The sequence below is a fragment of the Synchiropus splendidus genome, chromosome 12 (assembly GCF_027744825.2).
Source record: "Synchiropus splendidus isolate RoL2022-P1 chromosome 12, RoL_Sspl_1.0, whole genome shotgun sequence".
NCBI classification, from domain to species: Eukaryota; Metazoa; Chordata; class Actinopteri; order Syngnathiformes; family Callionymidae; genus Synchiropus; species Synchiropus splendidus.
Genome location: NC_071345.1, coordinates 8,973,362 through 8,998,364, shown reverse-complemented (window position 1 = coordinate 8,998,364; position 25,003 = coordinate 8,973,362). Strand labels below are relative to the sequence as shown.

The 25,003-nt window shown below is 44.6% G+C and overlaps 8 non-coding genes across 8 annotated transcripts; 7 read left to right on the top strand and 1 right to left on the bottom strand.

Annotated features, from left to right (window-relative positions):
* Window positions 1–5,032: 5,032 nt before the first annotated feature.
* Window positions 5,033–5,104, top strand: trnaa-ugc (transfer RNA alanine (anticodon UGC)). Its single transcript has one exon. It is a non-coding gene; the product is annotated as a tRNA-Ala (tRNA).
* A 216-nt stretch (window positions 5,105–5,320) lies between these two features.
* On the top strand, window positions 5,321–5,392 carry trnaa-cgc (transfer RNA alanine (anticodon CGC)). The gene has a single exon. It is a non-coding gene; the product is annotated as a tRNA-Ala (tRNA).
* A 356-nt stretch (window positions 5,393–5,748) lies between these two features.
* Window positions 5,749–5,820, top strand: trnaa-cgc (transfer RNA alanine (anticodon CGC)). Its single transcript has one exon. It is a non-coding gene; the product is annotated as a tRNA-Ala (tRNA).
* An 821-nt stretch (window positions 5,821–6,641) lies between these two features.
* On the top strand, window positions 6,642–6,713 carry trnaa-cgc (transfer RNA alanine (anticodon CGC)). Its single transcript has one exon. It is a non-coding gene; the product is annotated as a tRNA-Ala (tRNA).
* Window positions 6,714–7,237: 524 nt separating this feature from the next.
* trnaa-ugc (transfer RNA alanine (anticodon UGC)) lies at window positions 7,238–7,309 on the top strand. The gene has a single exon. It is a non-coding gene; the product is annotated as a tRNA-Ala (tRNA).
* A 782-nt stretch (window positions 7,310–8,091) lies between these two features.
* On the top strand, window positions 8,092–8,163 carry trnaa-cgc (transfer RNA alanine (anticodon CGC)). The gene has a single exon. It is a non-coding gene; the product is annotated as a tRNA-Ala (tRNA).
* An 87-nt stretch (window positions 8,164–8,250) lies between these two features.
* Window positions 8,251–8,322, top strand: trnaa-ugc (transfer RNA alanine (anticodon UGC)). Its single transcript has one exon. It is a non-coding gene; the product is annotated as a tRNA-Ala (tRNA).
* A 1,316-nt stretch (window positions 8,323–9,638) lies between these two features.
* On the bottom strand, window positions 9,639–9,710 carry trnaa-cgc (transfer RNA alanine (anticodon CGC)). The gene has a single exon. It is a non-coding gene; the product is annotated as a tRNA-Ala (tRNA).
* Window positions 9,711–25,003: the final 15,293 nt, after the last annotated feature.

The window sequence follows — 25,003 nt, the reverse complement described above, 5'->3', positions numbered from 1 at the left end:
CCGAGCGAGAATGAAGAATTGCCATTCGCTTCACTCACTTCACTACACAGCAACAAAGCATGATGGGAGGTACTTGACATAACACTCTTCCAGGCCATGTTGGTGCGTGAGTGTGTGTGTGGTGTCCAGTGTCTCATTAGCAAAAGAAATATGACTGTCATGTCTAATAAATATGAGGTTTCTGATCGAGAGTTTATTCAGAGATTTTCCTCGGAGGAGGGCGCATTGAAAGGAGGCATTTTTTTTATGCCAAGAGTTTATGAAAAATTGTGCCTTATACGGACACATTGAGCAGCTTGGTAATCCGGTAATTCATCAGATATTACATTAATACTTCATGTAACCAGGACTTGCAGTGAGCTGCCCTGAAGACTGACTCTTCGGTATGACACTCCACTTTCACGTCCATTGCCACCAGCATCATTTTTTTCATTGAGGGTGGTATAAAACATTGTGCCGAAAGGAAAGGCTTGAAACAGCATCATTGGTCACAAATGAATTTGGAATATTGAAGTATATTGACCTGCCCAGACGTTGAGTTTGACTCAGCTGGCTGACAGGCTTCGAGAGGCCTTCTGGGAACCACACACCTGGACACCATCTCAGATGAAAACCCAGCTGAGAGGTCCATATTCCCAGCCCAGGTCCATTTCAGAACATCCTCTCTTAGGACCTCCTCTCACACGTAGGACCATCTAATCTCTTCCAAGGACAGCAAATCCATTGGGGTCGATTTCAGCCAAAACTGTGCCTACCTCAGCAGTGGGGGAGATTAGACTTGGTCCAACACATACCACATATATACAGAGAGCCACTCACACCACTCACTCCGAAGGTGTCCAATTGGCAAGAGGAGTTTTGGAGTAAAGGTTGAGTCGTGGGGTGGCGCCTCAAAGGTTTTCACTCTTGAAATTAAATTTCATGTCATGTGACATATTCATTTTGTCATGTGATCAGGTCGGCTATTCACAAGCTCCTCTAAGAGCCAAGGTGCATCACAACTGAAGAGACAATACGACCCTGTGCATTCCAAACCCGCCACTCTTCACACTGGAGGAGATACGGTTGCCTTGGAACCACCATGCAACATGGAAGGAAGGCTGACCTCTGCGTTGGACATTGCCAGTATGAGGCGCCAGAACGCGTCAGTCACACACCATCTCACCTACCGACAACATGGGGTCAGCAACTGACCTTGGATTTTGAAAAAAGGCCTGAAAGACTAAACCTTGCCATGAATGATGGCCTCACTGCCGTAGCAGCACAGACCCACTGAAGCTCTGCCTCTCTGGCAACAGGTGTTCCAAATTCAAAGCCCGGGCGAAAAGTGAATCAGCATCTGTGAGGAGCGTCAAGGCCTGTGACTAATGACCCGCAGCTCTTTTCGGGAGGCGTCATTAAGACCTCATTAATTACAGTGGTGATAAAGATTATCTCCGCAGGTGACCGCCTGTCAGGGAATCACTTTCCCCGCAGCTGTAAACCCACATCTCCAGCAGCGGGGCTCAATTTTCTGCCACTTGGGGTGACAGATACCGAAGTTATTCACGCGTGCAGAATCTCCCGTGGTGGAGGGCAATCAGCCGTGTGACAGCGTGTTTACCAACAACGAATGTTCGCCCATGAAACGCTATCATCAAAGGACGATCCGGCCGGGAATATGCTGGGAGCTGTCAGAGGGAAAGCTATTGAATCTTTTGGACTGATTCAATGGCCACTTACATTTTGAGTTTCCCATTTCCAGACAATCACCGCGGTGTTTTACGCTCTAGCGAGGAGCACATGACACATGCCGCCGCACAATGAATCAAAACGCGTGGCTCTCCGCCAGCCTCCCATCGCATGTTGAATTATTCTTTTTTTTATCCGGCGTTTTAAAGCGTATCACAGGGCCGTCACACATCTTTTCACAAATGGTGGAACCAGTGGAAATACAAACGTGAGGGACTGACTGTTTATTTTGGGATAAAACACACACCAGATATTGAAGGGCGCGTTTTATATATATATTCCTTTTCCCGTTCTGCGTGAAGCTAGATCAAATATTTGCGCAGAGAATAAACGTTTTAATTGAATTTCAAAACAGTGACGTCTCTGTTTGAAGCTGGAGGGAAATTAAACAAGCGCATAGTCAATGCCAACGAAGCAGTTGGAGTCACAAACAATGAATTATTATGATAGAAACAAATGCTCTGGTGTTTAAAGGCAGGAAAAAAAAAAGATACATGTTTACTTTTTCATCAGTGAAAGTCAGTCTGTCTCCTAACCACCTGTTGAGTGTTGTGATGCCAAATCCCAGACTCGGGTTCCTTCAAAAGAGGCGCCGGCGTGTTGGGGGTCACCTTGACAGCTCGACCTATCAGGGACGTGCAGTTTTGGCGCCAAAAGTGGGCAACAGCACAGCATCAGACAAGTGGTCATAATGTTTGGCTGTGTAATTACCTCAGCGTAATGTGTGAGCGAGTTTGAGGAGGAGAGCCATTGTAGCTGGATTATGCTGGAACCAAAAGTGGAACCCTCTTTTACATAAGCACACACACACACACCAGCTCCCCGCAGGTACAGTACCCCGCCTCCTCTCCTCCCTCTCAGCCTCCCGTCTGATCAACCAAGCTGAAATAAGAAGGCCAGGAGGGGCCTCTGGTTCCCACATCAGACCCCACTGTAGCTATTCTCCTTCACACACACACCCCCCCGACCCCCCTGCAGCGCCCTGTACTGTACCCCGACTCTGTTATAGTACATGTTAAAGGCTCCTAACCAGCAGAGCGTGAACACACAACGTCTTTCCCAAATCGAATGTGTCACAGGTTAACAGGTGCAATGGTGTGAGTAGCGCGGAGCCTTTTCGGTCTGTTAGGTCCAATACAAGTTTGGTTTGAATTCATTTTCGGGGGTATTTGATTGAGAATGTATGTCAGCAAAAGTTTTTATTTTATAAAGAAAAATATTTTTCTTCTTTTATATGTATATTTTTTTAGTTTTTTAAGTTTAGCAATTTATTTTATTTTTAATTAATTATTTTATTTTTTCATTTTTAGTTTAGCATTAAATGCAAAATACGTATTAGTTTTTAAGTTTAGCAATTTATTTCATTTTTTATTAATTATCTTATTTTTTGTTTTTTTGTTTTTTGTTTAGTATTAAATACACCCAAATTCTGTCATGAAAATAAAAAAAAAACTGACAAAAACAGTTTCCCATCCAAACTGAAATGGAATTAACTAAATACACTGTCTACAGGACTCAATATGCTAATCCTACCAAGAATAAAGAACTTTTTCAGTCACTGAAACAACCAAATATAGACGGTAAAATGTAGAATTTAAAACATTTCAGGCAAAACATAAAGCACTCCGAAGTAACAGATAAATGTCAACACCATGACTATGAAAATAGTTTCATTATTTTTCTTGTTTTATTCCAACACATTATTCACAACAGATATATTTTTAAAAAGCATGAAATCCTCCCAAAATATTGCTACATTTTAAGAAATTAACACCTGAGATTTGAGTTGTTTGCTAAAATTCAGTTAATAATAATAATAATAATAACAATAATAATAATAATAATAATAAATTGAGATTGACTGACAACTAAATTGTGTTTAATTTGAAAGGTGAAAAATTGTTACAAAATTAACAAAATGCATTGTGAAAGTAACAAGAATAATCAAAAAGCTGAATTAAAAATTAAACACTTTCCCGGAGTATTCAATAATCATTTTCAAATTCATGCTGAAAGGTGATTTCTTCCTGAAATTCTGCACTCAGAAGAAGCATGTGACTCAGAACAAAGTCGAGAATCCACATCAGTGAGTATGAAACTGCACGATTCTGAGGAGAAGTTCGGAGTTTTGGGGATCATTTCTGCTGTCAGTCACACACCGAGGGACTCGCTGGGTTGTCTCTGGGCCGGGTGTGAGGTGGACACTGTAGCGAGCAGAGACGCTCACAACTCACACCAGCAACAAGCAATTAATCAGAACGCCGAAAAGCACAATAATCCCTCCGCCGTCATCCATTAAGAGAGAAAGCAGAAAAGAGAAGCCCCCTTTGAACTTTTGCAACAAGTCCTTTCCCCAAAACAAAAAAGAAATCTTCCCCTTATCTCCTTTCTTACTGCCTTTCCTCCCTCCTACTCCCTTGTTTCTGCGCTCACTAAAGTCAGTGCTCTGACTCGCTGAAAGCCCTCGGCCCACCGCGATTGGTCCCTCCTGCTCTCCCACACTGAGTGCCCACGGCTCCTGAAGTGATGCTTTTTGTGTGGGGTTCAGGGGTCGTGCCTATTAGCGTGAAGAAAGCCCTGCTGGTTCTTATCCCGACCCGGAGGAGGACGCAGGCCTCTTCACCCCGGCCTCGGCCCGGCCAGCCCCCTCCCTTGGACGGGACACTTTCATCCTTTGTCAGAAGGTCAATGAGCGGACCCCTAGAGGGGAAGGAGGGCCTCCACCAATAATGATATGCATGACAGTCATTGTGTGACCCCATGGGGGGGTCATGCTTGGTTGAGGTGGGTGGGATGGTGCTGGTGTGGGTGGGGGGCAGTGTAACTTGGGATGGTTATCTTATCCAGAGGTAACAGAGTGATCATGACTTCTCTCTGAAGTCATCGAACAAACTTCACTCATTCACTCTTCCATCATTCCGTGACGCTGTCACCAACTATCTTCAGACACACCTCCAACCCCCATGTACACACTCTCACACTCATCTTAACCCCTAACCTCACGCCAACCCTTCACCGAGGAGATGGATGTGAATCCGCCTGCTTCACTGGACGCAAAAAATCCCAACTATTGGCCTTGATATGCAAATGAGATGTTACATAACAATGCGATCAATAGAGGAGCACGCCCCGAACTACGCAGAATGAATATCCAACTCCTACTTTCCCTTTGACAGGAGCCATATGGGAAGCTGGCTGAGAGCAGCAGTGACAAGAGACACCCTGACGCAACCATGAGTTCATTTTCAGGCAGTTTACTTTGCGCTTGTTGAGCTGATCACATTAAACCCAGCCTTCGGACGGGGATGTAGCTCAGTGGTAGAGCGCATGCTTTGCATGTATGAGGCCCCGGGTTCAATCCCCGGCATCTCCAGTCTTATCTCTTACATGTTTTCATCCAGTTTTTTTGCCTGCCTCAGGAATTCCAAGAACAATTGGAGAGCTTTGATTGTACAGAAAACCTAGCAGAGAAGTTCCTCCAAAGTTCAATCCACAATCCTTATCACTGATGTTGAGGCCACGCCCCGTCCATTGGCCTGATAAGGGCTTGAGCATTGTTTGACTCCAACAACTCTGTCAAGTCAACAGAGGGGATGTAGCTCAGTGGTAGAGCGCATGCTTCGCATGTATGAGGTCCTGGGTTCAATCCCCAGCATCTCCACTTGTTTTCTTAATGGTCGAAGCCCACTCTCAAAACATCAAACGCACTTCTAAGACAGATTCTACATCATGGAATCAAGATAAATTCACAACTTCATGTCAAAGAGAACTGTGTATCCAGTCTTCAAGATTAAAGTCATGCAGGTGATGGCCTGTACTTCGGCCATAAGTACAAAGGACCCCAAAAGGGTAAGGGTCCTTTTCCGGAAATGACCTGCAGACTGGTCCAAGGATGCTCACCAAACTTTGCGATTAGAACCAAAGCCTCCAGTGTAACATTGAAATGGTATAAATAATGTTAGCGACACCCACTTCTCCGCTGTGACCTAAGGCTACGTTGTCAGTTACCCTATTGAAGGGGATGTAGCTCAGTGGTAGAGCGCATGCTTCGCATGTATGAGGTCCTGGGTTCAATCCCCAGCATCTCCACATCTTTTCTTAATGGTCGAAGCCGTCTCACAACAAAGGCAGGTTCTCCACCATTGAATCAAGATTAATTCACAACTTCATGTCAAAGAGAACTGTGGATCCAGACTTTTAAATGAAAGTCATGCAGGTGATGGCCTGAACTTCGGCCATAAGTACAAAGGACCCCAAAAGGGTAAGGGTCCTTGTCCGCAAATGACCTGTAGACTGTTCCAAGGATGCTCACCAAACTTTGCGATTAGAACCAAAGCCTCCAGTGTAACATCGAAATGATATGAAGAATGTTCTTAGCGACACCCAGTGCTTCGCATGTATGAGGTCCTGGGTTCAATCCCCAGCATCTCCACTTGTTTTCTTAATGGTCGAAGCCCACTCACAAAACATCAAAGGCACTTTTAAGAGAGATTCACAACTTCATGTCAAAGAGAACTGTGTATCCAGTCTTCAAGATTAAAGTCATGCATCACCTAGCCATCATGTTTTCTTAATGGTCGAAGCCGTCTCACAAAACATCAAGGGCACTTTTAAAAGACAGATTCTGCATGACGGAATCAAGATAAATTCACAACTTCACTCTGGATCTGGACTTCAAGATTAAAGTCATGCAGGTGATGGCCTGCACTTCGGCTATCAGTACAATGGACCCCACAAGGGAAAGGCTCCTTTTCCGGAAATGACATGTAGACTGGTCCAAGGATGCTCACCAAACTTTGTGATTAAAACCAAAGCCTCCAGTGTAACATTGAAATGATATGAAGAACGTTGTTAGCGACACACACTTCTCCGCTGTGACCTAAGGCTATGTTGTCAGTTACCTTATTGACGGGGATGTAGCTCAGTGGTAGAGCGCATGCTTCGCATGTATGAGGTCCTGGGTTCAATCCCCAGCATCTCCATTTTTTTCTGAATGATCAGAGCGTCATTGTCATGAAACATCAAAGGCACTTCCAACAAAAGATTGAGAGTTTCTTTCTGAACCAGAAAGATGCTACATAGGCAGCACCTTCAGTGGCAGGCTCATCCACCCAGCACAATGGAGCGACTGTCATCTGACTTTATCATCTCAGTAGAGTCAGTTCCAATCACAGAGGGATTTACAGCCTGAAGCGGGCACAGCAACGCTTTTATTTATGGATTCATGTCATGGTGTCCGTTGGGAGGCTATTTAGCTTCTATCAGGAACCAGACAGAGCTGATTTTTTATGAATGACCTGCTCACTCCATCATGCTTGATTCATCCATCACATCTGGAGTAAGGAAGCCGTGAGTCACCGGACATTCAAGACACCATCATTGTCATGTCTGAAAATGAGAATGCGCTAAAACCTCAATTTTCACATGAAAGTTTTGCTTCCTATTGAAACGCTAATGCAGCTGTGAGAGGTGTTTTGTTCCATCTTACTCAGGTGGATGTGCGTCAGGGGATGTAGCTCAGTGGTAGAGCGCATGCTTTGCATGTATGAGGTCCTGGGTTCAATCCCCAGCATCTCCACTTTATGTTTGGCTTAGGTTCAAGTAGTCTCAGAGCCGGTGCCTTGTGTCTTGCCCCATTGGGTGTACAACACAAACAGTAGCTCCCCTTTGTGGGCTCGCGGTTGTTGCTCAACAATGGCTGCCGCTGCAACATGGCCGTGTCCCAGGTACCCGCATCAGCCCTCCAGAATATAAAGATGACCACAAATGAGTCACGTTTTTTGAAGTGAGCATCGATGAAGTAAAGCTTCCAGAACAGATCTGATATATAGTTTCCCTGATGTATTCATTTGAAAATAATGTCACTTTATCATTGTTCTCCTAAGACATTTTTTGAGTGATATAATAAAATAAAGAGACAAATCTGAGGGTTGTTGAATGACCTTGCACACACCCTGTCTCACCACAAGGGGCCCACATGTTAAACTCAGTCCAAGAAACTTACCAACAAAATGTATCTTCATTGAACCTTATCACTGAAAATAAGACACTAAACAGTGTGTGCTATCAGTCTGTTTAAATGCATGGAGGCTTATTTTGGCATCAATTCTTCTCTCCACTGACAAACTGGAAATATTTTTCTTTAGACATATATCCACGTTTCCATCTTCCATTTAGATTATAGTGTGTATTGTTGTTTTTCATCGACGTCCTAAGGCTTGTTTACAACATAGGGAAAACTCTGCACACTCTTGACACTTGTGTAAGCAAAACATCATGTGACTGAACCGTCACATTGCAGCACGTCTGAGACAACAGAACTGCATTGTTAAGTCTCAAGGAGAGGAGTGGGCCCCACCAGGGGATGTAGCTCAGTGGTAGAGCGCATGCTTCGCATGTATGAGGTCCTGGGTTCAATCCCCAGCATCTCCACTTCTTTTTCTTCAGGAATTGACATTCATGTTTATGCGCTAATCCTGTTCTTATAAATAGCCTCACCACTGTCTACACATGTCACATGGGGATGTAGCTCAGTGGTAGAGCGCATGCTTTGCATGTATGAGGTCTTGGGTTCGATCCCCAGCATCTCCAGCCGTATGAGACTTTGTGTTTACTTTCTTTAGTTCACACATATGACTTACTCGTCGCTCTCGGACAAAACAAGGAGTGGTCATAATCTTAGTCACTGGATTTATGGGCGGCTCTACGAGGAATGTATCTTTCTTCACTGGAAGACTGTCGCTCTTGTGAAACACACGCCGTAATAAGGAGCCAAAGCAGGTCAGCAATGAAACCAGCTCAAAGGCTGGTCACCTGTGGGCTTGTCCTCTCTTCCCTCCCTGTGTGTTCCTCAGCACACTTGCTCTCTCCAGACCCTCCAGGAGACTTTTCTCTGCCCAGCACACTTTTGGCAGTCGGACCGTGTTAATTAGGTTACAGACAGACGGGTGGAGGCTAAGAAGCAAAGACTCCAACTGCTACTTTCACCCAAGCTCCTGCCAGAAAATGATCTTTCCAGCCCGGTTTTCTGAGGCGCGTCACATGGACCAACCCGCCTGTCCCTGCGTCTGAGAGTGTGATGAGCAGGAAGAGTGTTATGATGGGTCCCGCTGCTGGAGCGGTGAGTGCGCTCCGCCAGAGGAGAGGGGGTAATTATGAGACCTGTTGTGCTGAAGGGAAGTCGGGCCACCAAGGACGGATTAAGACCATCTCCTCCTTCTCTTTCTTCTGCTTTCTTTTGCTGTCTTTTCATTCATTTTTTTTCTCTTTCACTGGCCCATTTCTTATTCTGTCCTCCATTCATGTCTGCGCTCTTCATTAAACCTGCAGATTCATCATGAACTTGGAGCAAGAATTTGGTTCATGGCAGATGCTGAATGGATTAAAAGAATAAGTGATTCATAACCGGTTCTGTCATGTTCCACTCAACGATGATTATCATTATTTCACTCTTCCATTATTCATATTTCTAGAGACAGTTCATCCACTGATCTATCACCTCGGTTTTTTTGTTTTTTTTCCGTTTAATCTGAGGATCCAGAATGTAAGGCTCATACTGCTTGTTCCCATTAATAACAATGGTAAAAATGCTTAGGTTTGATAGTGTTTTAGGCTGAAAGCGACGTGTGCAATTCTATTTTCGTGACACTACTGAATGAAATGAAAGCAGATCTGGAGTTAAAATACTCAAAGTTCTATTGAGTTGCTACATATTATTTTGTTGTGACCCAAATCTAGAAATGAATTCAGAATTGTAACTTAAAACTCACCACTAACAGTGTACAACAGTTAAATTATATTTGGATAATTTAAAAGCCGATTATTATATGTTTATTTTAGAGTGGAAAGGACTCACGAGCCTCTGAAGAGTGACCCGATCATTTGAGAGAGACCTGAGCAGCATAAGATGGAGATGCTGGGGATTGAACCCAGGACCTCATACATGCGAAGCACGCGCTCTACCACTGAGCTACATCCCCACACTACTGTAAAGTCTCATAAGTGTTGAAGACTCATGCCACTTTTATCAGTATGCCTCCAACTCAAGTCCATATCCAGCCTGCATTGATGCCTCATAATTCTGCTTTTTTTACTGGCATTAAAAACTTCAATGCATGTTCAAGTCATGACCCACAAAAAAGTGTCTATGCTTCACTGTTTACTGAGCTGTTCCTGAGAAAGCTGAAATCGCAAACATGGATCTTTCTAGTTTGTCAATGTTGAGAAGAATTGATGCCAAAATAAGCCTCCATGCATTTAAACAGACTGATAGCACACACTGTTTCGTGTCTTATTTTCCGTTCTAAGGTGTTCAATGAAGATACATTTTGTCAGTAAGTTTCTTGGGCTGAGTTTAAAACGTGGGTCATTCAACAACCCCCAGATGTGTCTCATTGTTTTATTTTATCACTCAAAAAATGTCTCACGAAACCAGTGACAAACTAACATCATTTTCAAATCAATAAAATCAGCAAAACTATAAATCACTTCTGTTCTGGGAGCTTCACTTCATCCAATTCATTTGTCGGCATCTTTATAGTTTGGAGCGAAATGATGATCAAAGCGAGAACCTGCTCGACAATATGGACGTCTGTATGAGGTCAAGTGCTCTTTCTTTTGTCTCCCGCCATGAAAAAAAGCTCCCCCAAGGCCAGTAAAAGCCCATAATACAGACGTCGAGTCCCTCGGTTAAAAGCCCGGACCTATAGTGTGTGCCGTGAAAAGCCAGCCCTCTGACAGCTTCATTATGACCAGTTATCTGTGCGAGGGCGATGCTGCGGCCTCCTTTGGTCGCTCCAGATCAGGTATAACATTTCCACCTCGCAGCAGCGCCGCCTCCTCAGAAGTTCCACTTGAGGCATTTTGCATGCATTAACATCGGCGAAGGAGCAAGAGGGCTTCCTCGCAGATCAGACCTCCTGTGCTCTGGTCCTGCCTTCTCTTTATCGCTCCGCCGTGACGCCTGAAATCACATGTATCTGAAGGACGCTGATTGCAAGTGGCAGAGGGCAATTCAATGGGATGGAAGGAAAAGGGACGGGGGCGAGAAAGGTGGACGGAAAGGAAATACCAGGGGGAGGAAACTAAAGATAATAGAGTGAGGGCGAGCATGACAGGGGTCTCGGCTGGAGGCTCGTTTGATCAGAGAAACGCAGTACTCATCTGGGTGAGCCCCGTCTCTCTGGACAGTTCACTCATCAGTGCTGATTCATCCAAATGGGTACCAGAACACCTCGGTGGCTCCCAGTACAGTAACCGCCTTATATCCCCCCCGACAGAACCTTAACGCAAACCAGACCGCCGTAATCACTCACACGCTGCACCTCGCCGCTCCTACAATCAATGCGCCGACTCGGCGGTAATTCCCCAAACTGTTGTGATGGGGCATCGTAAGAGCGGCCCAGTCGGACCCGTGATGCCTTCAAAGAAACACATCAAGAGCTCATAGTTACGAAGGTTTTGTCCTGTGCTTGGAGTTACTCCAGACTTAGCATTAGCATCTTAGCTCATTTTATACAGCAGTGATTCCTTATTTTGTTGCCTCTAGGCGTGGGGCACCATTTTTTTTGTCAAATTTTCCTTTATCACTTTTGTGGTCTTATTCAATTTTTTGTCTAATTTTCCTTTGTGTTTCAACGCAAGACGAGACGTTTCAGAATCATGGCGGGTGATAAGGTTTGAGTTGAGGTGTGGAACAGAATTTCTTCCACTACATTCAGGATTATGACGCCTGGTTTTTTGTGGGAGGGTAAAATGCTCAGATGGGGAACCGAAGTATATTTGAATTGACTAGTGACGATCTCAGGACTCCCGAAATGAAGAGCACTTCAGTAAAAAAAAAAAAAAAAACTTCAACTAGGTTTGCTAACAGAGCTTTTTTGAATGAAATATCCCACTTTAATATCATTATTTCTAAAGGTTGTCACTTAAAAACAGTTAGAGATGAAGGCATACTGTAAAGGAAAACTCCAAATTCGGGTAATGTATATCTTATGACATCACCAGGCACTAGCTATAGTCAGTTAGACAACTTCTACAGATGTTTATCTGATTCACTAGTGACATTCCTCCTCATCTCTCAAGCAACAATGATGATGATGGTTGCGAATTGTAATTTGCTGCTATTTACACTTTATTTTCTCCCATATCTTTGACCGATCTGCTGCTATTTCCGCTTTTTCTTTTTACATTCACTCTCCATCCGTCGTGCTGACCATGTGCTTCTTGTGGAGCTGTGATGGCAGCAGAAGCAGCGCTACCAACCACTGCCGCCACTTCCTGTTTCGCTGTACAATTTCCATCAGAGCATGAATATCACTCTTATAAATCTCTTACCATATGAATTTTCTCTCTGTTTTGGCACCCAAAGGGTTAATATATTGTAAAAATAAACTTGGTGCAAAGTTTAAGCTGGTTTATTCTATGTTCTCTTTGGAAACTACAGCTTTGTCAGTTAAAAAAAAAAAGTGATATGCCAGTAATTCCACCTCCGGGTCTTGACTCCTCACCGACTGAGATAGTCATTTCAGAGAGATGACTCACTCCCTTACAGTAAAATAATTCAGTTTGTGACCAGCTGAAACAAGATGAGGCACAATGACATCATGAACAATGTATGTTGGACTATTTTCTGCAGTCACTTTGGAAACATCACCCAGATAACTAATCTGTTTCTTCCTTGCAAATGTCTCACACACGAACCAGGCTCTTTCTTCAGTGAGAATGAATATGTGTTGAATTAATGAGCGCTACAATTGTAGCAGGGTATGTGAGGTTCAAATATGAGGCTGGGATGGTGGCGCAGGTGATTGTGTGTGTGAATGGCCAAGACGCCTGCGTGACTGGTGTCCCAAGATGTGTGTGTTTTTGTGGACCATCAAAGGGCAGCAGCAAAGACACCAGAGCAGCGGGGATCGGCGCATCCCCACAGTGGTGTAGCGACACACAACCAGGCAGCACACAAAACAACCCCGACAAAAAAAAAAAAAAAAAAAAGCAAACAAAAAATGTCCAAGACAGTGAGAGAATGTCATGCCATTTCCTTCTGCCTGTAACCGGGGAAACGCTGGCACCGGGCAGGAGCCCATCTCCAGTCTGCACCGGCCTCCCCACCTCCAGGATCCTTTACACTCTGTCCAGCGGCACGTCAAGTTCATCCCCCCACATGCTGCTTCCCAGCAGGCTCTTGACTCAGGCTGGCATGCCCCGGAGGCTAAAGGGGGCTGTGGATCCACCCCGACGTGGGCCCTGCCTGTGTGGGGTACATCTCAATCAGCAGGATCCAAAGAGGCCCCTCTTTTTTTTTTATAATTCCTGCAGCATCTCTCCATCACTGGCATGGGCGCCTTCATAACCTCCCACCGATTGGCGTGTATGAAGCAAGGGGTGGCGTTATTCACCCCCTAAATGTCTTTTCATTTCTCCCACTGTCCTCGTGTGAAAGCAGCCAAATCACACTCAAAGTTTCTCTCTCAGGATGAGGAGCGAGGAAACAATGGCCGGCTGAATTAACATTCGGATAACTAGACAGAGGGTGCGGTGGACAGACGGCGGAGGGGATGGCAGGACTTAACAGGGACACTGATGGCTTTATACAAGCGGCGCTCCTTCTCTCACACGCCCGCTTCATGTCTCTCGCTCCTGCTGTCTGTGGCAGAAAGTAAAGTTTGAGGAAGAAAGTGGAGGAGGGCGAGGTAAGGTGTGGCGGCGGAGGGCCGGGGCAAGACGAGGCATTATCACAGCAGGGGGTGGACCAGGGCGATGCTCGGTGCGCGGTCTGCCCTCGCTCATCTCCTCTCATCACTAATTCATCCCGTCTGCAGCTCTCAACCCCACTTCCCGTTTTGTTTTCTCAGAGTATGACTGCGACTCGCATCTGTTCAGGGTCACCGGCGGTATCACACAAGAGGAGCGGGCCAGTTGCGCATTTTGTTCATCTGCCTGCGGTGTGTTTTTCAGATGAATGTTGCCACGGAGCAGTGATTGGCATTAAAATTATGACCATCTTTCCAGGTGAATAAAAAGGTCCTGACCCCAGTTGAAGCACCACGAATCTGACTGAGCCAGCTGGTACTACAAGGCCTTTCAGAGAGCATGAGAATGAGATTTTTGGGGTCTGATGGATGGATTTATTCGGAGACATTTCATGGGTTATAAATCTGAATGTATCATGTATCATTACCCAGCAAAAACAGAAAAGGATCGCCGGCGTCTTCCCGCTCACTCGACAGACAGAACAACAAACGTTACTTCTGGTCCAAGAGATTGTCTTCAGGCATTAAAGCAGCTTCATCCTCTTGAGTCTCCCCAAGTCTGCATCCCCGCTATCCCCCTCACTCAGTGCGGAAACACATGCCCGTACCCATCCATCAAGCCTCTGCATCCCCAAGGTCTTTTAGGCTGACCCACTTTCCCCTCCTCAAACCCAAACAACTCAACGGCATGAAAAAGCTGATGTCTGACTTCTGGTTCGAGGCCGTGTCAGCAGAAAAAAAAAAGAAACGCAGCGCCTTCAAATGGCTTCTCACTTATTTATTTTTATGTTTCATTAGTTTTGAATATGCAAAGAGAGGATGCTCGAAGTTTCGTTCGGAAGTGCGGCCCTCGCTCCGTCCTCTGGTCACCCTTGGCGAGCAGCATCGTTGCCAGTGATGTCACAGAGGAACAACAGACTGAGCGCCGCCTGGTCAAAAGCAGACATGTCAGCAGATTTCCAGTGCCTAAGTACCACAGTGCGTGTGTGTGTGTGTGTGTGTGCGTGTGTGCACTCGTCAGCTACTGCTCTTTCTCTGTGTGATGCATGGAAAATGAAAAACGCTGTGTCGGAGCATTCTGTGGTGCAGGGGCACCCGGTGTCACTAGTGATTGACCAGCGCATCGCTGTGTTTACACACCGCAGTAGATCCACTTAATTTTATGGGGATATGTTGTCGACAAGCACATTGAGAGCATCAAGTCCGAGCTGACAGCCACGGGCCACAATATGATGCTTATTCAAAGTGTCGATGGTAAAGGTCACTTTGTCACAAATGCTTGGTTCAGGAAGATGAGGGAGCTCAGTGTGCTTCTGTTGTGACTGCAAGGCTTCACGTCTCCACGAGCAGACAAAACAAGTTGAAATAATAGCGCTGATTTACCAGACTATCCGAGTTGCTGGCTGTCTTGGCAGGCAGTGGAAGAACAAGGAGATACGAACTGTAAAACTGAGTCTTTCTGCTTTAAGGATCTGAACTCGGCAGGAAAAAAATCTGACAAAAAAGGTTGCTCTGTCGACTCCATCTTTTAGTGTACACAATACCCAAGATGTGCTGCAAGATGAGCAGGAACATGTGGTGGGACTTGACAGACGCAGATCGCAGAGTATTGTTGGAACCTGACTGGTGGAAGGAGACTCAAAGTAAAACCTACTCAAGATAATGAAGCCATTTATGGTGTTACTCTTCTATATATATATATATATAGCACCTCACAGAGCCTAGTCAGCAGCATAAATGGTGCCACATTTAGAGCGACATCTAGAGCAGGGGTGAGTAATTTCCTCAGGGGCAATGTTATATTCTGTGACTGTTGTGAGGGGCCATCGAGCCTAAAGAAAGCAGGCGACAAAAAGATGAATAACTAAATGGATTAAAATATTGAAGTGAACAAACATGTTGGTTGGTTGTGTCTTATTTAATATAAAACACATTCCATTTAAAGATTCATGATATCTCTTTCAAAATTGTCTGAGGACAAGATATATTCAACATAAAAGATTATTTTGAAAAATAAAACAAGGGAGTTACATTTCAGTTGTGCTTATAAGTGACAAATAAAATGCGCAAAATAAGATTCTCAGAAAAATTCTGACAGTTTCATAGTTTTACTTTGAGTCCAGGAGGGCCGCATAAATACAGTCAAAGGGTCCGTATTTGGCTCCCAAACCGCACTTTGTCCAGGTGTGCTGCAAGTCCGAACCCCAACTTATCTATCTGAACGTCACACGGGACTCCATTGAAGCACCAATGCATCAACAATGATGGCAAAAGCCTACTTAAAAAAGTCGCTACTCAACACCTCAGGGATGAGAATATGTTTTGCCGGAGACACACGCAAATGACCTTGGTATTCCCTCACACTGAATTACCATCTGGATCCTATTCTCCGCTCAAGCCATATATCTTATTACTATCAACAAAATTTCAAATGCTAAAACGTTATTCAATTAAAATGATAAAATAAATGGTGGTCATAATAGTTGGTAGAATTCATGGGTATGATTGTGTATCCAGTTTGAAATATACAAGTGAAAAACCAATTTGTCTACATCGCGTTTCAGATTCAACAGCCCGGAGTAAAGGTATCAGTTGGTTAGTCCTAACGTTATTTCACAGCCTCAAGTGTTGGTCGGGCATGTTGAATTACAAAAACAGCGCTGTCACGAATGCGGGCCCAACTGTTGCCATAATCTGCCGATTGCAAACTAATGGAACCAATTTCACACCGTGACAATATTCCTCAGGCTGCATCTCAGCACGCAGCCTGTTAACAGCCCCTCAGGCAACGTGTGTGTGTGTGTTGCCTCGCATTCTGTTCAATTACAACACCGGACCTCGCCGGAAGAAGAGGGTCTGGCAGTCGGTGAGACGCTTCGCAGCCAAGCTCCGAGAATGTTCTGCCAGCTCCATCTCATATCTTTTCAAACAGTTCCTGCTTTACTTGCACAACAACTTCTGCTCAAACCGCTCGCTGCGTCTCCACCTCGACCGGCCACAAGCGCTCTATTGTTCCTTTAGGTCTTTCACCTAAGAAAACATTTTTACAATGCAATATTTTCCCGCTTCATTGCAGCAAGTGGAAAAACAGGCAGGCGATTATAAATATCTATCCACTTTTCCACAGAGAAAATGCTTGTTTACATGGAGGGTAATTACCCGATTTAATAAGACAACATTATGATTGTGTTGTTTACTGCTGGAAACGGTCGTCTCCAAGACATTTTTGAGGAGATGGCAGATGCTTATTGTTCAAATCGGAGGTGGAAATGCAGCCAAGGAATGTGTTTACCTCAAGAGATGTATGGGAGCATGTTTGAGAAGCTCACTTGAGAAGCTACATCTTCACAGAAACCCCCCTCAATCGTGCCCGAGTGACCCATTTCCAGCACCTCATCCTTGTCTTCTGACACCTGGGGGACTGGGAGACCATCTAACTCGAGACCAAGGCCACGACTTTGAGTGCCACAGACCAAGATCTAGCTGAATACACAATGGAGAAACATAAGTCTAGAGCTGAAGAGCTGAGCTAAGAGCTGAAATGCCTTCATTGGACCAAACTAGTTTGTTGTGTATTCAGTTTGGTCCCAGTCCTGGTCTTGCCCTCCTCATTGGTCTTGGTCTTGACTTGGTTCGTTGACCTCGTAGTCTTGGTCGTAGATTTGGTCTCGAGTTAGGCGGTCTCGACGACAACACATGTCATGACAAACAATGTCGGCTGTTGTTAGATCTTCAACTCTGGATTATGGGATTTGATATACTGTCTTACCTCACAGTACTTTATTATTGGATTATTTGGGTTATGAGCAACTCCTATAACAACGGATCAACCTTGTATCACTCTTTTGTTTCTAGTTTAACCAATTTGAAAGTGTCCACTAATAACAAATAGTACTGAGATGACTGAATCTTTGTCAACAGACATTATGGGCGATAAACAACGACATTGTGGATTGGACATTCTTCACCTACAGCATTCATCCTCAAATTCCCATGTGGATGTTAAAAAGAGCATTTATTTCATCTCATAATCTAATGTAGTCCATGTACTCATTGCAATTTATGACCAAAGCCCAGAGGACCAGAGTGTGTGCTTTAGAAGTGCTTGTTAAAAACCGTGGAAAAGTACTTTCACTTTGATTTTGCACTGCAGAACTCTGCCTTTGAACTTTTGTTAAACACGTCTTTGCATATAGTCTCCAGTCAAGTTCATCGTCGGCCTTTAAAGGACCGACACCAAAATGAATTCGCTCGACTAGTCCCGTCCGACGCTGCTCCTCCAGCTTTGATGTGTGCCCCTGACTTTTATCGACCTCAAATAATCCACTTCGGATGTTATTATCTCAAGACATGCTAATGCTTCTAGCCTTGAGTCAGTGGCTCGACTCCAAGTCAAGTACTGAATCATCACTTCACATGTTGACTGTCTCAGACAACGACTTGTTCCGCATGTCCGACACGAGATCAATGATGCCGTCATAGTCTCCGTAAACACGCGGTTAAACTCATTTGAATCGCAATCCGTAATGCAGACAGTTCTTTTTCAGATCTGAACCACCATCCATGATCCGTTCAGAAGCTAGCTCTGTGATAGCCATGCTGTTATCAAGGCCTGCTAGCGTGATAGCTAGTGGCGGATACACGGCTACTATAGCGATGGGTTGACATTAATATGTCCAGAAAACGTCGAGTAACGGAATTAGAAATGGACCTGTTTGTAGCTAAGGGAGGTCTTGGAACTGTCTGAAGAGTGAGTAAACCAGAGGGACAGTGTTGGGTGAGAATGCCGGTGTGACTGTGAAGGATGATCAAGACAGGAAATGATCTGCCCAAAGGAGAAGAAGCCGCTGAGCTGGACCTAATATGGAACCATTCATTATCATATATAGTGGGACTGTTTGAACCGGCGTCCCACCCTACACTTGCATACCTAGTCATCAACGTCATCCAAAAATCTCATAATAACAGTGTATGATAATGTATTACAACCCTGGAATTATGAGAGCAATTCAGAAATATATCTTTATGAAAGAGCTTCTTAGACAGAGGAAATATTGAGGCAGAGGCTACACGTGAGTACAGTACAGGAAGTTCAACGTACTTTCCCCACGGGGCTTTAAACCGTTAATCAATCAACCCTTCCCACCTTAAAAAAACAGCTTAGGGCTCTGATCCGCCCCCATCATCATTCTGTCACCCGCCCCAGTCGAGCGAAAAAAAAAAAAAAAAACCCTCCTCCACCCCCACCCACTGGGAAATACAGAGCAGCCCAACGTTTTCTTTCCCTTTAACAATTTCACTCTCTCCACCGTGAGCCCTCTTCAGTCTCCTTATCGGCCATCGGACTTCCGATCAGTCGACTGTGACGTTTGAGAGTCTGCAGGTGTGACCAAGACTCTGAGAATTTGTCTATGTCTTCTGGGCCCTCATCGCCCGCAGCTCGCAGTTTATACTCAGGACTAATCGGATTGAAGGGGGATCATGACACCCGACAGCTTTTTGGAACTGCCATTTTAGCCATGATGTTTGCACAACTTAAAAAAAAAAAACGCCCCGTCATGGTGACACCCACGCAGCTCAACCTGCAGACAGGCGTCTCTCTCAAACTGCTTTGGGAAACGCAGCAGTTCAGACCTAAACATGACATATTGGTATGCAAAGTGTCGGATGAGAAATTGCACAACCCGGGCTCCTCCTCTGCTCGGCTCTTTTGTGTTCGCGAGGCATCCATCATGCCAGTGTCAGCCTCTCTCTGATTTTAACTGCCGTGAGTCGGAGCTGTTGAGAAACACCTCCGTAATCGGCGGGTCGGAGGTACAAACCGGGTCCGTCGGCAGCGACGGCGAGACGCAGACTGACAGCAGCTCTGCGTGATTTACACCTCGCTGCAGGTTAATGGGGTCTCCAGCGCTGATCCTTCTCAATTTGGCTCGCTTGACCTTCCCTTCCACTTCACGTCAGGTTCCTTCATTTCACCTTCCACTTTTTTTTTTTTTTTCGCACAAAGCTGCTCTTTCCATCTGTCATCCGTCCTGGAAAGAGAAAATGTGCCCTCGGTCTCAAACAAGTTTCCTTTGCTCTCGTCTTGTTCTCACACACACCCACATACCATCCTGTGTGTTGGCAAGCTCCGGCCCATCCAGCCTGTTGCGTTCTCTCCCCTCATGAGTGTAGGGGGCGATCAATCACATGATTTGATGTTTCTTATTACAGACTTGTCTTTCCGGGTCGGGAGGCAGGAATCTTTATAGTGGCAGATACGGGCCACTGCAAAACCTTACATCCTCCGCGAGAGGAAGGCCGTCACACACAGGTGTGATTTATTATCATTTTCCTTCTTTCAGATCCACGTCAAATGCTTTTCTTTCATGTGGGCCCCGCGCTGACGGACGGCAGCCGATAGTCATTGTCTGACGTTTATTATCGGAAATGAAAGGAACGCGGTGTTTTACGGCATCTGCGAGTCTCATTCAAATGCATTTCATTCAGTGTAAAATGTGAGAATGATATTATCAAAATGGGGCACCGCACCGGAGCTGTGAATCAAGTCGACTGTGCTGCCCTCAGAAGCAATTTAAAACCCTATATTTCGTCAAGTACGACAAGGCAGGTCTTGTGTGCAGAACCGACTTGGTGTCCCGTGAGTTATGAGGACCATGGCGGGAGAAAGTTTGAGATGATTTGCTAGTAAATGTTCCGGGGGATGATGTTCTGGACTTGCAACCTCAATGTAACGTTATGAGGCGCCGTCATCCTTGTGGCTGTGACCCTTCATTCAAGCCCTTGTACTCACAAAGTTGCATCTGTTCCTATCCAGGGTTTCTGCATAATGGTGTGTTTATGTTATTTGTTGTGAATAATCGGAGAGAACTGAGAAATACATGTTCCAATTCTAAACCAAATTTTGGAGGTGTCATTTTCAAAATCCCACTAGTTGTCACCACTAAAAGTGTTCACAAATGTGTATGATAAAGACTGGAAATGATAAAAACAAACCTCTTGTTGCTCAATTCCCTCATGAATAAAAGTCATATTCTCTTTAATATTCATTGGAAAGTCAACATGAAACTTCATCAGCTGAGAAACATGACTGTGCTCACTGTGATGTGGAAGCATTGGGTGCCCTCAAGCAACCTACCATCCCCTCCCTGGGCTCTATCTCCTGCTGACTGTTTCTCCCTCAGCCACATGAACAGTGGCTTCTCTATCTACCTGTCTTCCTCATATCCACAATCTTGGCTAGCATTGTTGGATACTTTTGACTTAGTGTCGCACATATTATAAAAGTACCACACTGTCTTGTTATGCTGACCACACCCCTCACTCTTTTCAAGCTTTATTTTCACCTTCTCCGGAACCTACAGATTTTTTGAGAAGTTAGTTACATTATACGTTCACTTTCACTTTCCGCCGGTGCTTTCCTCCTCACCTCCCCAAGGAGGGCCCTTTCCTCCAGACGCCTCTCGCGCGGAGCAGACGAGGACATGCGTACATGGCAGTTAATCTAAAGCAAGCATAACCAGACCACAGAGATAAGCTATTTCCTCTTAGCCCGGCAGGTAACTGTAGATACCTGCACACACTTACGACAGGGTGCATCGGTTGTCACCAGAGGGTGTCGGCCCAAGAGGACCATCACCTCCTTCCATTCACGCCGGCCCTCAGATGTGCTCTCAGGTTGCAGCTGCTGGAGAGAGGCGAATACATCAGCCAGTGTTAACAGGGCAGAAGAGGAGAAGGGGCGGCTGCTGTACCGTGACAACCGCCGCGGCGCAGGTGAGACCCTGCTCGGGAATGCAGAGCTGGATGCAGGTCCATTCAGCTCCTGCAGACTGTGGCAGAAGCGGCGTGATTGATTTACGCTGCAGCGTTAACGGAGCATCCGTGATTTACATTGCAGCGCTAGCACCATAACTGAGGTTACACAGGACCTTTTTAACAGCCCAGCCCACGGTTCTCCCCACTATTATCGCTGGATTCCTGTGGCCGCGTTTAAAGAAGAGTGGCGAACAAAGACCTCAGCTATTTGGGTCAAAACCAAGAGGCTGTTTATTCAATATACAGTAGCACATTCTACACACAGGCGGTTTGGGGTATGCGTTCTGAGTAAACTGGGCTAGTGACAGCAGGACATAACTCAACGCAGAAAGCCCCGCCTCTTCCGTGGTTAAAATCACACGGCACCTATTTTTGGTTCCTGCCTGAGTGACAGCGTGACCCTTGAACCCTGACCTTTACACAGCGTGACCTCGGTGGCTCAATAATGGAGACAGGAAGGTATTAGGAACGGGGAAGCAGACTGAGAGCTCGGAGGGGTCCGAGGGGTCAAGCCCAAAACCATGCATTCAGGACAGACAGGAGAAGGAGGCCAGTGTGTTCCCTGTCAGCCAACAATGAGCCGGTTATGGGTTTATAACAGGACTAATTGATTTCCCCAATAATTGAAACCGTGATGAGCTGGTGAGGAGAGCTGGCTGCTGAGTCAGCGGCTTTAAGTTTGTGGAAGCCCTTAGACACAACTGTGGGACCTTTGAAAGCCTTACTCACTGCGCAGATCGGAGTGTGACACTAAAGACGCCACTGGATTCCACTGACTCATAAAAGGCTTGTGAGCGAGTGACTCGCAAGTCCAGATCTCGAAAGTCTCTTTTTCAGTGGTCAATTTTAAATCTATTCAATTGAAAAACTAAAGTCAAATTCCAAATGTTGCATCAACAACTTCATTAATAAAGACTTTATTTAGAAGTTTAGTATATATTTATCCACCTGGAACATAAACAAACAGGTATTTCTTATTGTAGGCTTTTTGTTTATTTATTTCTATATATTGGTTTAATAAAATTATCTTTTTTTACCCTGAAATTAGCATTGTAATTCACTTGAAACTAGCTATTTTAATCTCCTTTTCTCAGTAAGTACATGTCCCATTGTGCACTGCAACAGTTGAAACTCATATGATGGTGGACATTATACAATCAATTGGTTTAATTTCAGCTAGAAATCCTGGTCAGAATCAGATTTATTGCCATGGTCAGTGGGGTCCCACCAACTAGGAAAGTGCTTCGGAATTAAGTGCTGTCAATAAAATAAAATAAAATAAAATGAAGGGAACAATCAAATAAGCAGTACTTATAATCTGACGTTCAATTCATATTTTGGTCTCATAATTCTCGATGAAATTCTGGTTCCTTCAGTAAAATGAGAAAAACCTTTTTTCCACATGCGGAACTCATGATCTTGTTTTACCAGTTTGGCTGTAACAGCCATCAAAACACAAAAGCAGTTGAATGTTTTTGAGGCGGACCAGAATGTTTTCTTCCCGTCAATGACTTTATTTCTGTCTCCAAATGTAATAAATAACAGCCAGGAGGCAGATGGTTGGATGAATGGCGCAGATTTATCAGTTGAACAATATTTCTTTAACACGCTGGCGTTCCATTTGAGGCTGAGTTGGTCTTTAATCCCTTGAATTTGGGGGGAAAAAGGACTTTTTTTTGGCCTGTGGGGTCCTGTGGAGAAGCTCATCTTGGGGTCAGTGAGCCCACTGGGGGTCTCGTGCTCCGATGGCTACGTACAGAACCAGCCCATGAGGTCCGATTAGACTAGGTGTCCTGCCGTGTTTGCTCCATGTAAAACTCAGTATCTTGATCTTAGATTAATACCAGCGATCAGTCAAAGGAAACCAGCACAAGCTTTGGGGTACAGACTTCGGCGTCGCCCATAAAGGTCGGTGACCCCCCGGATCTGAGCATATCAGACGACACAAATGATATCAGGGTCTGTCAGCATGCGAGAGGAAGACCAATTATGAGTGAGTGTGTGTGTGTGTGTGTGTTGACGGAGTAGGTCAGTGAACATGTCAACATCAATAGTAGGGGGTTGTAAAGTTCACTGCCTGGCCCGGAGGGTGCACACGGCGCGCTGAAGAGGGTCTGGTTCGTGGAATCTTTTCCAAACAGGTATTTCATCACGTTGCTTCTCTAACCTGCGGGATCGTTCTGGGAGACGCCTGCACATCGCCGCATGGCAACTCATCTGTTACATGGCCCTGACCCCGGCGCTTCCTCCGAGCAGGGGCAGGAATGCCGTCTCATTTCCAGATTTCCTGCTGATAAATCCAGGAGAGTGACATGGATGACACGACTTATCCCGTGATTACTACAAGCTCCAGGAATTCCTGCTCCATCAAAGCACCGTGAACTTCCCAGGCAAAGTCCCTGTGCCGCCTAAACCCCGCGCATTGATCCAGACATATGAAATTCCCCAAACACATGGGAGGGGTCAGCATCCAGCGCTTGATCTCCTGAAACAGAGCAACAGGCTTTTAAAATAACCCCGCTGGAAAATGACCTTTAAGTGAGCCGCATCAACAATCTTTAAATGAGATTATAGAGGCGAGCGCCGCAACATTAAGTTGTGTGGTACATGTTTATGATGGAATGCAGAGTGTAGAAAACACAATAATTATCCACTCAATTCGCATGCCATACATTTACAAGCACACGCTGGGAAACTGTGATGTAAACGGACACCACGGAACGTATTGTTGGCGCGGTGAAGTGCAATGAGAGAACTCGGTGTTCTCTGGATTTGAATGTTGAAGTTTCTCCTCACGTATAAGTTGATAAACTGTTGCGGAGTTTGTGGAAGAGCAGTGCCAATCTGGTCATTGGAGTCATTGGAGCAAGAGGTGGGTTCACCATGCACTGTCAGTCAATTTATCCATCAATAGTAATAATAGTTTGGACTGTGGGAGGAAAGCGGAGTGGCCGCAACAAACCCACACATGGAAAGTGCCAAACTCCCAACACAGAAAGGACATTAGAGGACCTGCTCTATGACTTGCTTCAAGCTGAAATCGTGATATTCTCTCTTGCATAATTCTTTTTTCAATCTTTATTTTTACATTTCATTTTTCCCCTTTTTTCCTTTATTCAATTAAATTTCATTTTTAATTTTTATTCACTTCATAAATAAACCGTTTCATAAAATATTACTACAGTTGAATTTTAGTATATAATATATTATACAATAATTAACATTAAATACTTATTACTACTACTGTATTACTAATATTTATATTGCCTGTACATAGTTGATTGTCAATTATTTGTTTATTTATTGTCTATATATACAATTTATTATTTACTTATACTTTACTTATATATTTTTTTTTATTTTACCCTTGATAGTGTTTATATATCATGTGTATTTATTTATTTGTCTTGTGTTGTTCGATAGCCTGTGACTGTTTTTATGTGCTTTGTGAATGTCTTCAATGTTTGTTGTGTATCTTTAATGTCTTGCACATGTGCCTTTGCTGTCAATGGCTGCTGACACATTGAATTTCCCCTTATAAAGTACATCTAATCTATATAATATATGTAAAATATATAATTTTCTCATCATCTATTTTTATTGAACTGTAATAATGCAAAACCTGACAGTATTAGATTTGGCTCAGGTCTTTATTGTCCTAAGTCAACAGTGCCTCATGTTCAAGTTGTGATGCAAAATAC